The 14,343-nt window shown below is 36.8% G+C and overlaps 1 protein-coding gene across 1 annotated transcript in view; it reads left to right on the forward strand.

The window, feature by feature from the left end:
• Positions 1 to 14,343, forward strand: part of LOC149259704 (protein disulfide isomerase-like 1-5) — a 226,741-nt gene that overhangs the window by 80,976 nt on the left and 131,422 nt on the right. The gene's annotated exons all lie outside the window — the stretch shown is intronic.

Below are 14,343 nucleotides of genomic sequence, written 5' to 3' on the forward strand. Positions count from 1 at the left end.
AAAATATCTACTAGATTGTGTGTTCCATTACTTTTGGACGTGTTGTGAATAATCCCCATGCATACCATGGTAGTCAAAGATGGTTCGTAAGGCATTACTTGCACCAATGGTTCTGCTCAGATGGGCATAGCTTTTGGGTGCAAGTCCTTGGGTTACCTCCCTGTCCAGAGGCTAAATTAGTAAATTATCACCTCAGTTATGGTTAAATATGGATGAGACTCCTCCCATGGCTTGAAATGCGTTGTAAATGCTCCAACAATGAGGAAATTTTCTGTCTTACTAGCAAACAACTTCCCAAGCTGTCAAGGATCACTTGGATGGTCCTAGAATGAACTTTGTGACTAGCTTTGGGGTAGTCTCAAATCATCACTGTCTTGTGGTCACTAGCTACAACACTTGAAGTAGAGAAGAAATTGTTAAAATGGAAGATCTCCATCAACCGAGCCCTACTTAGCACTCATAGAGAGGAGGGAGTCATCTATAAAATGGTTGTGATCATATTTGAACAATTCAAGAGAACGATGCTCTGAATCTATCCTTGGAGATGAGCAAACTATTAATGAATAACCCAGAGCATTCTCTGGCGAAACCTAAAATAAGCTGTCAAGGGGCATCCATGTCACATGGATAGATGAGGGGAATAGAGATATGGCATTACTAATACACAGAGAGGTCGATGCATTAATGAATAGAGTGTTCATTGCTACACACCTCAGACCAAAACCCAAATTAATCAACATCTTTCAAATGAAAGACCAATCAGTTTGATCATAAGCTTTGTCAAGATCTATCTTCAGGAAAAGTGATTGTTGGCTAGTCTCTTGGCCCACTTGAAAGCTTTCCATGTGGAAAATGCAGTGTTATGAATATATCTCTGCTAAACAAACCCTGTTTCCTCATACCACTCTGGATACCAGGTAAAAATAGACCAATTAGAAATCCAGAGAGATCTGCTTGAAACTTTCTGTTTATAGTGAGCAGCATCTAATAATTCAAAATTGGTTGTGTTTAGATTTAATGTCTTTGGAAGTAGAACATGAACAAATATATTAACTCTGCACACTTTCAGGTCCTAAAAATTATTTATTCACCATCTGCTGGTCATCCAAATTTAAATTGGTCCTATTCAGTTTGGATGTTTGATTGGTCTAAGATACTGGAGCGTGTTCTTTGATCTCTGCCTCCTCTGACTCCTGACAACTGCCTCTAGGTTCATATTTAAGCTCAAGGGCATCGAGATGGTGTATTTAAGCTCAACGCAGTGCTTTCTCCAGTTATTATTTTCATGTTGGTATATCGTTTTTTTTTGAGGCCTGTAAGATAATTTTACGACTGTCCAAGCATAGTGGCATCGCTGAGGTGGTATAATGGTCAAGGTGGTTTTTCAGAGAATTTAATGAACTGGACCATCTTTTCAAACACAAGTTGAATGCTAGCATCAAACATGCAATTGATTATGCCAAGCAGTTGTCTCCTCTAATTATATCTCTGACAACCTAAGTTGCACTGAAACAGATATGGAAACGGATATGGATGCGGGGTTTGAAACGGATACGACAAATTTACAAAAAATCTGGATACGATACAGTAGGAAACAGCACATAATATCTATATATATCTATATATATATATACATGTATGTATAAAATAAAAATTTCATATTACCATTCATATTTTAGAATCTAGATTATATCTAAAGACTAAAAATACATAATCAATTATCATTTATGATCTATCATGATTCATCATCATCAATTCAACATAAACATTGTCATCATCATTAACGATTATTATAACATTCATGATTCAACATATCATCAAGTTTTTGTTTCAAATTTCAAACATCAAGTTATCAACATGACAAGTTACATGGACACCATCATTACCAAAATTAATAATGCATACTAATTACTACATAGTACAAAGTACAAAATGAACTATGACTGGCGGTCTACTATCATTATTCATAATTCATATGGTTGTTCAAAAGTTTAAAAGTTAAAACACCATCATAAATTACATTTACATATCATCAAATATGTCTTCATCCATGCCACTAGAAGGTTCCACATCCTCTCTAGAAGTGGGACTGGGAACATTGCTGCCATGTCCACTTGAAGATCCACCTATTGGTGACTCAGCATCAAACAAATACATATGACACATGGCATTCAATGTCATATCCAAGTCAGGCAACTCTAGTTCCACGTCCCATAATTTGGTGGGCCGAAATTTGTATTCATCTCTCTTGTGTGACAGAAGGCGAAGGTTTGAATGAACATACACTAGTTCCTCAACTTTCTTAGAGCCGAATCTGTTTCGCCTCACTGAGTGGATGAAGCCGTATGTACTCCAGTTCCTTTCTGTTGAAGAGGAACTAGCAACCTGTGACAAGATCTTGATGGCCAATTTTTGGATATGTGGAAGTGCCCCACCATAGAAGTTCCACCACTCAATTGGACTTAATTTGGTCTTGTCCCGCATATACTCAATATCACAACCCCAACCCTCTGATCCCACAAAATGAGAAAACTGTGCACGAATCCGAAGGCCAATTTCGGGATCTACAAAAAGCTTTCTAAAAGCATTTTTAAATCCTTTTGTGACTTCTGGGTCTTTGTTTGGTGCAGTTCTTTCTGAATCACGTAGCAACTCTGTAGCATAATATTTTGGATTCACTGCATAGGCTAAAAGGTGGAATGGGGTGGTCATCTTGTTCCACCTTTTGGTCAATATATCTTTTACTTCTCTGTAAAAGAATTTATTCGGGTAATTCTCCTTGGCATTTATAACCAACCTTATCTTCTCTATCATGGAATCAATGCCCTCATACACCTCTCCCAAAGTGGGCATATCTGTGTCAAACATACGGAGCAAATCTACAATTGGTTTAGTAAATGCCAAGAGGTACTCCACCCTATCCCACCATTCATCGTCAACAACCAACTGTTTCATTGCTTGTGCTCTATCAGATTGGTATTGCCTCCATTGGTTCCAAAGAGAATTGCATACCATTGATTGTAATGCATCTTTCACCTGCATAAGCCTTATTAAGACTATGATGTGAGAAGCAAATAGAGTCTCGGTAACCTGTAGGTGCCAAATTGCCAATGCTTCAAATTTCAACAAATTAAAAATCATAATTTAATTTGATTGAATAACTATTATGATTCACGAATCATGACATTTGAGAATCCAATTTATATATTTGAGTTTAGAGTCAGAAATTAGAATTTATGAAATATTTAATAAACTTTAAAGTATAGGTACGTTAAGGAGCTTTAACTTAGCAAATTCCCTATAGATGCCTTGGGACATGTGGTGGTTTGTGATAAAGGCTTGAATTTCTTTTGCCTCTTCAAAAATAACTCGAATGCACTCAATTTGCTTCCCCATCTTGCTCAACATGAGGTTCAATGAATGTACAGCACAAGGGGTCCAAAAGATGTGCTGATATTTGCCTTCAATAATTAGGCCTGTTGCTCTACACATCGTTGCATTGTCAGTTATTACCTGGACAACATTTTGAGGCCCCACCAATTCAATTGCTTCAATCAAGATGTTAGTAATGAATTGAGAATCATTCACTGCCTCTCACAATCCACTGCCTTCAAAAACATTGCCCCCTGTGGGCTCTGAGCAATCACATTGATCAAAGGCCTATTTCTTTGATCTTTCCATCCATCAGAAATGATGGACACCCCTGAAATGAGCCATGAATGACGAATGGGGCCTAATTTAGCCTCCAAATCTAACTTTTCAGCACTCAACAATGTGGTGCGTACCTTCTCATATCCAGGGCTCTTGTACCCTCTTGGGGCTTCATTCACTGTTTTTACCATCTTTGCCCAGTAAGGAGATCACACAAGGTTAAAGGGAAGATCATTTGCATAAATGCATTGGGCTATAGCTGCATCTGCTATCTCTTGAGCGTCATTATTAGGACTCTTTTCAAGCGGTCCCAAATTTGACCGCTTTGAACAAACAATTCCATGAGAATGAAGTGGAGGCTTTGATGAAGATGCTTCCAACCTTGTTGGGTGTTTTAAATGCGAGGTAGAATTCGCCTCATTTGCTTTAGCACCTGCCTTGCCTTGTTCTCTCTGATATTTTGCAAGTTTTGCTTTGCTTAAACCATTTCCATCTGTCCCATTCTGTTTAGGTGGGCCACTGCATATTCGAATCCCATTGCCTTGTAACCCAAGCAAATGTGCTTTAACTCATGTGTATGATCCCTTATACTCCTTTTTACACTCACCGCAAACCCATGCCAATGATCCACCTCCTGGGATCTTCCTAGCAGTGGTTACATATTTCCAAAATGGTGACTTTGGATCAACTTTAGGGGCTGATTCAATTTCATGTTCCACTTCCTCTGCCTCATGAATGGTTGAACTTGAAGTTGCCATGAATGATGATGATGATAATGTAAATGAAACTGAAAAAGAAAATTGACAAATATCATATATGTATTTCAAAAGTTCAAAACAAGTTACAATTTACAAACTTAAAATTAAAAAAAATTAAAATATGTATCTCAGTCTTCAGATCCCAAGAAAACCCTAGTAAAACTGAACAACAAACCGGAACCCTAGTGAACATGGACATCACAAACCCTATAATGAGGAAGATGGGTGTCAATTCTCATAAATATAACCCAAACCCAGTGAACAACCAAGTTTGCTAGTTGGTGTCAAAGGTTAGTTAAGTGGTTTGGGTAATTTTCTAAAGTTTATAAAGATTTTAAACATTGATCAAGTGTTGGGTTCTATGTAATTGGTTTTATGGCAAGCAGCTAATTCATTTGTAACATTTACATTGTCAAATAAATGAAGCAAACAACTAATTCATTTGTAACATCCTTACTCAGAAATTACACTGGAATGGGTCAAACTCCAAAACCAAACAGGAGATGTTAGAATTCATTCCAAAGGTGTTTCAGGAAGAGGAGAATTCATTGCTGTGCAAGCCATTGTAATTGGAAGTACAACTCAATGAGTTTCATGTACAATACGCATCTGGATTTCAAATAAGATACCTTTGTGATATAATTAAGGAAGAGTTGTTGGCAGTCATAGAATATGGAAATGCAAGCAGGTAGAAGCTATTAACTCCTTCCTAGCTTTATTTCTAAAGGAAAAGAATCCTTCTTGCTTTGCAAGATTTTGGCCTATTTTTCATGCAACACTTATTATAAGATCATGACCAGCACCATGGCGGAAAGGATGAATACTGTCATCAAAAAGCTGATTTTGAAAGAACGGAGCAGGTTTGTATCAGGGAGACAGACATATGGGAACAATGTTCTAGTAGAATATGCAGTGTAGCAAAAAGTAGAAGAAAACAAGATCCATAGTCATCAACCTTGATAAATATATGAAATATTGCTGTGAAAAAGGATGTCATCATCAAACAAAGAAATCTGGTATTAATGGCTGGCCATAAAGCAGGGTTATTTAGTGTACAGTGAAATCACAAGCTAGGATGCTAGACACGAACAATTATGTATTGAGAATCTACAACTGTAACAGTAAAACTAAAACTGTAAAAGTTAAATTTTAAAACTGTAACAGTAAAACAATAAACTTAGAAGTTAAAAGTTCACTGACCTCTCGGCGGCGTTGGGCCATGAAACAATTGAACATCTACAAAAGTCCCAAACCCAAACTAGTCTTGAACCTCAACGATGATGTTACAACTTTCAAACTTCAATTTCAAGTCAACTGTCTCGGCGGCGATGAATGTTTCAACTTCCACGATAATGTGTAACGAATAAAATATATATAAATAATGTTAAATAATGTAAATGATAATAATCATAAATAATAATTAGTTAAGCTAGTAATTAGGTTGAAGAGACACTTGCCTGATATATAAGCAAGTCTCTCGTTCTCATTGTAAATCATCTTATTCTTATTCATTTAATATATAATATTTGTATCCTCATGGATATCTTGATATTCCAATTCTTTTGGAGTAATTAATCTATAGAAGGAACTTTGTTCACTTCATTTGGTATTAGAGCAGTTCGGTCCTCTAGGTTGCTTAACCGGTGCACAGAGCTCGTTCTCCGATCCAGGTCCTTGACCATCAAATTCGTTAAAGTCATTGCCGTTAATGCGTTTAGCTACCAGTTTCTGGAGATTCTCCATACTAGTGTCAGGCCTTTGGCCATTTAAAAGATTAAAAAAAATAAAAATAAAAATATATAGAAAAAAATCAAATTCAATAAAAGAAAATAAAATAAGTACATATAAAGATTAAAAAAAAAGATTTAAAAATAAATAATTAAATTTTGAAGGAGAACATTTATATATATAAAAAAGGTTCTACATTATTGATAAAAAGTTCGTAATAAAGATGAGAGGGAATCTTTCCAAGTATATTTAAAACTTTTTACGTGGAGAAGCCCGTGGTTTTAGAAACAACCCAAGGTAATTGCCCATGGTATTTTAAAAGTAAAAGAAAAACAAAAGGGATACAAAATCTCTTTACGTGAAAGGTAAGTTTTACTTTTTACTTAAAAAGTATGGTGAACATCGTGACCCTGTCATATGAAAAGACGTGACCTTTATATTTATTAAGTGTGGTGACATCATAAAAGTTTATATTAAGTGTGACTTTTATATTAAGTGGGGTGACCTAAAAAAAGCTATCAAGGGAGTAATTAAGTATATAAAAAAGGGACCAATTTATTATTAAAAAAAGAAGTGAAACTATTATTATTATAAAATAATAAAGTTATTTTGAAAAGGGGTCCTAATATAAAGAAATACATACATATATAGAGAGCAACAATATAAAGGAGTATTTTTTTGAATAAAAGGGTATTCAAGTTTTTAACAATCCACATTAAACGAGAATATTTAAAAAAAGTTGTTGAGGAGACCTTTATATTTATATATATCTATCCACTAAATATTTATGAAAAATTAAAGGTGATTTTAAGGATAAAGGGAATAAGTAGAAAAAAAAAGAGAATATTTGAAATATATATATAAAAAAAGGGGAGATAAAAGAAGTAGAAAAAAAATATGGAATGTCTAAGTAATGAAAAAAAACAAATCCAAAGACATGTAGAACAAATAATCACAATACTTAAGCGACAACAGGCTGAGGAGAGAAAGAGAATGGAATCCCTATTCCAAATCTTCCAAGATGGACGTCCATCATCACTCCCACAGAATGATGTAATCCAGTGTACCGAGAAAGTGCAGCTAAAAGATCAAGAGAATGGCAAAATAGCCAAAAGTCAACAAAACAAGAAAGTGTTAGAACACGAACATAAAGATCTTGTGGATATGCATCACAAAGAAATAATGGAAAAGGACGAAGAAATTTCTCGTCTCAAGGACCACGTCGAAAAATTACTTGCGCAAGTGAAGAAGACTAAGGTCACAAAGAAAGAACTCAAGAAGCACTTATCAAAACAAGAAGATGAAACTTTGCGTTTAAAGAACCTTAATAAAAATTTATTAGAACAAATTAGAGATCTAAAAGATGAAAATCTTAAAATTCAAAACATTGAAAATAAGGTTGATAAATCAGAAATCAAAGAACTTTTACAACTGAAAAACCATAATCAAAGTCTACTCACTCAAATTAAGAAACTTAAGGATGATAAGAAGGCATTAAAAGATAAGTTAGAACAATTCACTAAAGAAGAAGTATCGAAATCTATAGTTGCAACAATTCAAGTTGAAAATAAGGGAACGAATACCGATCCAATCAATTTGACAACTCAAGAAGACAAGTTAGTTGAAGAAACGACACGCTTAGATGTTGCAGTTCAAACAATGAAAATCCCAAGTGAATGTTACATAACCAACTCAACAACATCTTTGCCAGAAGAAAATATAAAAATTGCAGCATACCCAATAAGGGAAAATCAAACCAAAAAAGTTCCCTATTGGCATCCGAATCATGAGAATAGACGAATCAACCATGCTACATATCTGACCATTTAGACCAGAAACAAAAAAATGATGTTCCAGAGAATAATGACGTAACATCAACTCCGTCTTACGCTGAAAAGTCGTTACAAAATTCCAGTTGATCAGAATATTCCACAGAAGATTAATTTAGGATGGTCTAATCCCTTCTCGGTGCGACAATTTTGTATGTCACTAAGAAGATCATATCAGCTTGTATCAACGAAGATGATTGTCCCGAGAAAGAAGTCATTTTAATCTGAAAAAGAGATCAAGCCTTTTTCATCGACAAGCTTTGAGGACAAAGCTTTTTGAGGACAAAGCTTTTTGAGGAAGGAGGCAATGTAACGAATAAAATATATATAAATATGTTAAATAATGTAAATGATAATAATCATAAATAATAATTAGTTAAACTAGTAATTAGGTTGAAGAGGCATGTTTGATAGGACACGACTCTTCATGAAGAGACACTTGCCTGATATATAAGCAAGCCTCTCGTTCTCATCGTAAATCATCTTATTCTTATTCATTTAATATATAATATTTGTATCCTCATGGATATCTTGATATTCCAAGTCTTTTGGAGTAATTAATCTGTAGAAGGAACTTTGTTCGCTTCATAATGCTTCACGATAATGGCAAATGCAACTCTCCGCAGCTATATAAACGATAATGCTTCACGTTCACTCCACTTTTAGGTTAGGGTAAAGTGTAAACCGCATAGTTGTAACTTGAAATAAACCAAATCAACCATTCCCGGCGGACAGATGCAGACATTGTGCTGAAACGTTTTTTTTTCATCAAATACGTTTCACGATTTTCCAAAAACGTTTTAAATTTTTTTAATACATTTCACGATTTTCCACCCTGTGATATATAGGGTTGGTTAATTCAAGATTTTGACTACAGCAGGTACTTCATGTTTGTATATAGTTATACACATGTAGTAAAATTACAAGTTATTAGCTGCATTATTAGTCAAGGATCCAATTATGCAAGCATCTACAGTCTCATCAGCAGCCTAAGAATAATCATAGCATGAGCAATTCCAATTCCATGCGAAGGCATCTTTCACACAGTGAATTTAGCATATAAACCATTCTAGCAATATAAACATGATACTCATTGCTCACTTCAATTATGATAGATACTTATCTCAAAATAAGACAGGGCAACTAAGTTAGAGACTGCAACTTTCTGCCCAACCGTAGATTGGGCTGCACTGTGGTTTTTCTTGCAACCCAATCACCCCTGAGCCAGATGAGGAGGTATGCTCAAGGGATGAGACCAACACTGCCAGATGAATATACTGCAGTCAATCTTCAGTTGGGGAATCCAGAGCTCTGCCACCTCCACATCAATAAACACAAGGGAATCCAAAGACCTATGTCTCCACCCTCAATCAAGCACAAGGGAATCTAGAGACCTCTGTTTCCACCCTTAACCAAACACAAGGGAGTCTAGAGGCTTCACCTCCACCCTTTCATCATATAGACCCAGTGGTTCCACCCAATGAAGGGAGCCAAAAACTCACTGCAGAAACCAGAAAACCAAGGAGACATAGACTTCAAGATTTTCCTTATCAAGAATCCAAGGAACAATCTCCACCCTTCTTGTCATGGGAATCCAGAGATTATGGTGCTCACCTGAAGGAAATTTTGTTAGTATTTGTATTGCTCAACCGGATTATTTTTCTCTTTGTTGTGCTGTAGAAATGTAGGAATCCTTCTTAAATGCTGTTGCCTTCAGTTTTCTTCGGTCCAAGGATGTGCACAGAAATTCCTCTCTGTATTTTGCCAAGCCTTCCCTCAGCCACTTCACTGTCAACACATGTCCATTGTCTATTGTAGCTTTATAACAGGTTCCGTGTCTGCTTCTCCCCACAACTTCAGCAGGTGAATGTGACAACTCCTCAGCTGTGAATGATAGTGTTTCATGTAGAAAGAAAAGATCCCCGACAACAATACAATGATCACTTTCTGTGCAATTATCCAGGTCTCTTCAGTGTCTGTATGATGGATTATCAGCACAATACAATGATCACCTTCTGCATAGATGTCTGGGTCTCTTCAGTGACTGTATGATGGGTCCTCAGTAGCAATGCAATGATCACCTTCTGTGCAGATGTCCAGGTCTCTTCAGTGATTGTATGATGGGTCATCAGCAACAATATGATTACCACCTTCAGCGCAGATGTTCCTGTCTTGCCTGTTTGAATGTCCTTTTCTCCGGCATTTTCCTTTGCGTACTTTGTTAGTTCTTTCTCTGCCTATGTATCCTCCCTGTAGCTGTTCGTTCCCCGCTTTCTTTTACCCAGTGCGCCTCCCCTGTGGCTGTTCGATTCCCATCTTCAGGTTGTTATTCTCCAGTCTTGCCAGAATCTTCATTTTGTTTTGTGTCAGTCTGGCCAGCATCTTCCAGGGCAATAACATTGGTGCCATATAATTCTTTGTCCCCCTTTAGATTTTTTGTTTGTTAGTTTCTTGTCGCAGTGGGTAGCCAACTCTTGCATGCTTTTAGCCACCAATGGGCTTCCCTCTGATTGGTGATGTGGCCATTCAATCACTGTTGCACACCTGTCAGCCTCCTTGGCTGAGACAAAACCATAAAATCCCAAGCAATAGTCCCCCTCAACTTTGGAAATCTGTCCCTAGAGTTAGCCCATCTTTTCTTTAATTGAATAATTACATTATTTACAATGATGGAGAAATTACTAGGGGCTATCAGAGCTTGTGACATGACCATTTATATGATATTTTACTCATGCCAATGCCCCACATTTACATATGTTTTTCACATACACTGATGAGATTTCTCCTCAAATACTTGTGCACTATTCATCTGTTTTGATATGTCCCAATGTTGAAGAACACAAGAGCTTACCCTGGGAAAACCCACATGGGGGAAATACCCAGCAACCTTTTCAATAGAGAAATTCTTCAGTTCAACAGAGATACATCTTAGATAAACATTAGGTCAAACTTGGTCCATCCTCCTGGTCAAGTCATCTGCCCACAGAATTTTGTCTGATTAAGTCTGTCTTTTGCCATCTACAGAGCTCGATCCATCCACATAGATTTGTCTATCACAGAGACAGGAATTCAGCTATCACAGAAATTCACTCTTCAACAAAGGGTTTCCACAGTGATTTAGCCTTCATCACAGAGAGAAAACAGAGGCTCGTTCCAACACTTCTAGAGAGAAGTTCGTCCTTCACCAAGCCCTTCATTTCGTTCTCCCTTTTTGTCTCTTACGCATGGCTCAATAGAAGATATGTGTGATAAACGGACTGCACAATAAGAGGAGGTTGAACCACTTATATATATGATTTTTGAGGGGCTGAATGGGTGCCTTTTGTAGGCTGGGCCGACTTGACTAGGAGGTTGACTTCATCTTTTTGGAGCCTTAAATGTTTAACTTTACAAATTCAAATTCCTTTTTTACAACTGACATGAAGAACATGTCTTTACTATTTTTCTTTCTGACTTGAGCATGAAGAAAATGCTTACAAATACATTAAGGACAAAAATAATAATTATAAAGACCGACCATAGTTACAAAATTCAACATCCCACTATGTATAATAATCCTTAAATTGCCAGGTGTTCATCCTTTAACTTTGAATGGCCATTACTTTTGCATATGGAGTCAAAGGTATCTCAAACAATGTTGCACGAAGCGGGAGCGAAGCGGAAGCGTTTTTTGGAAGCGGGGACGCCGAAGCGTCATTTTCCAAAAATCTAGGAAGCGAAGCGTCCGCGGAAGCGTCTGCTATATATATATATTTTTTATATTTTTTTGCATTTATACTCAAAACAAACATCCCAAATACCAAATTAATTGTAGAAGACATGAAAACATGCATATTTTTGCATAAATCAAGATAGATATAACATCCATTGTACATTAATGATCTAGAATCTAGATTCTTCTCCTCTTGTCTAGCCTTTGCCTCTACCTCGATTGTCTAGGGATATTAGTCAACATTGCCCAATTTTGATCAAACTACCTAATTCAAGACTTAAAATATGGTAGAAAAAGCTTAACATGTTTGATCGATGATTTTGACTTGATTGAAAGGTAACTTTTTGCTAAGGGCGTGCCGCGTGACAAAGGAGTTCAACAATTAACACCACCAACACCAGGGTACATATAGGGCTTGGTGCTCTTGATTAAATGCTAATCGCATACCTTCATACTTGATATAATCTAATGAAATGCCACAATTCCATTGATCTTGAATACCTGAAAACTGTTAAGTCTGCTGAATTTTGAATAGGATATGAAATTCTATTTTCTCCATATGAAGTCCAATGAGGCTGGAACCACTCTCAAACATTCTGAGTCATTTCATGGTAATGTTAAAAATTTAAGTAAAAGGATGAAAATGAAAAATAAAGGAGAATGTCACTTTTACTTTAAGAATTTAACATTACCATGAGGGAGCATCTGCTATATTTATATTTTTTTTTTGCTTTCATTTGTCACCCTAACCCAAGGTGGACCCACCCCCAACAAACAAACTCACCTAAAATTTAAAAAAAAATTGAAAAAAAAACGATTTTCTAAATGCTTTTCCGGAAGCGTACGAAAGCGTCTGGGAAGCGCCTGGGAAGCGTCTGGGAAGCGCCGTACGAAGCGCGCTTCGGCGCTTCGGAAGCGCCAGCGCTTCCAAATTTCCAGGAAGCGTCTAAAAATTTCGGAAGCGCGCTTCCGGCCAAGCTTCCTAGGCGCTTCCGTACGGGACGCGCTTCGGGGCTTGGAACCGGGGGGGGGGGGGGGCGCTTCGTGCAACACTGATCTCAAATAGCCCATGATGTTGAGGTTGTCATGAAAAGATTTTTGATCGATACAAAACCATGAATTTTATTTTGGCATCTCTACTAAAAGATAAACAATTTAGCATCTTATTCCTTTGGAGGCTGACTAATAAAAGGTACTACTTTCTTCTATTTTTATAACAACTATTTTGATTATGAGAGTTTTTTTTTGTTTCATTACTTTTTTTGTTTAATTGCATCTTATGCATGAGCATTATTAGCCTTAGTTTTTGTATTAGTAGGTGATCAAATGCTATGCTGGCACCTTATCTTTTAAGGGCTTCATTCCCTACTTTTGTATTTTGGGGTTCATTCGATTGCCTATCTTGTTGTTGCATTAAAAGGGGCTATAAAATGACCATTGTGATTGGCTGTTGATGTATCTATGAGAATCCTCTTGAGTTACTGATTGGTTGAGGTTTGGCGGGTTTCTTGCAATCATATTTTTATTTTATTTTGATGTTTGTGTCACTGCAATCAGACAATGATGTGCTCTGTAAAATGGCAGCTACAGCTAAATGATTCTTCCATGATTGCAGATGATTATACCCATTTTGATGTGGCACCAGTGAATAGAAGTTGGGGGTGATCTGAATAGGATCCTGGATGAAAGACACAAAATGGCCGAGCAAGGTTGAATCAGTTTTCAGGCTAATGTGGAAAACTATAAACTTCTGTGGCTTTAATTTTTAAGTCCCATGTTATAAACATAACTATAAGTACAAATGTTAATTAATTAATTAAATGAAAAGTTTAAGGGGCACGTATCCTTTCACCTCATGACCAGTCAATGCTGTAAGTAAACCATAAAATATGTATTGATTGATAGAATGAATAATAATGATGATACAATTCTGTTTACGCACATACAAAATGGGTTGTTGTTACATTGGTATCAGAGCCAAGTGCCATCCATACATTCAGCCACAAATTCTTTAGAATAGATGTGGGTAATCCCTTCAATGGGAAATCAAATTGAGTCAAGTTGCACTATGACCGCAATCCTGTGTCTGTTGTTGTTGCTCTTTTCTGCCATACTGCTGCTTTGCAGTTGTGTGTGATATCCCCATCTAAATAAATTTTGCAAAGTCTAATCCGATTTTGCAATTTTGACATTAGAAGTGGATTTCGATGATTTTGGGGACTTAGGAAAGTGGGTGGAGTAGACCCCACTTTGATTTTGGAGGCAAAGAAACCATGCGCATTAGGAAAAAAAAGAAAAATCGAATTGCTAGTGGAATGTGGGGGCCACAAGGAGGCAATTTGAACTCCCTAAGGAAATTTGCACTTGTGGAGGAGGAGAGAGAAAAAAGGAGGTGCAAGCTAGTGGAGAATGGGGTCGACCAGGTGATAGAAGACCGACGATTACAAATAAGACTATGAGGCTCTCATTTTGGATCTATCGCCTTTATTATCTTCATAAAATCGGACTCTCTTGTGGTTGTGGAGTGTAGGAAGAGCAGTTTTGTTTAGTACAGGAATTCCAAGCGGAAATTCCACCCTCATTTCAATTTAGGGCTTCTCTTGGGCTTCACTGTAGGAGTTTTACCCAACTCTACGCATTTCTTGGGCGCAGAGGCAATTCGTGG

The sequence above is a fragment of the Pinus tabuliformis genome, chromosome 6 (genome assembly GCF_031772625.1).
Source record: "Pinus tabuliformis cultivar Carrire ecotype Pingquan chromosome 6, CPIR1, whole genome shotgun sequence".
Lineage (NCBI taxonomy): Eukaryota > Viridiplantae > Streptophyta > Pinopsida > Pinales > Pinaceae > Pinus > Pinus tabuliformis.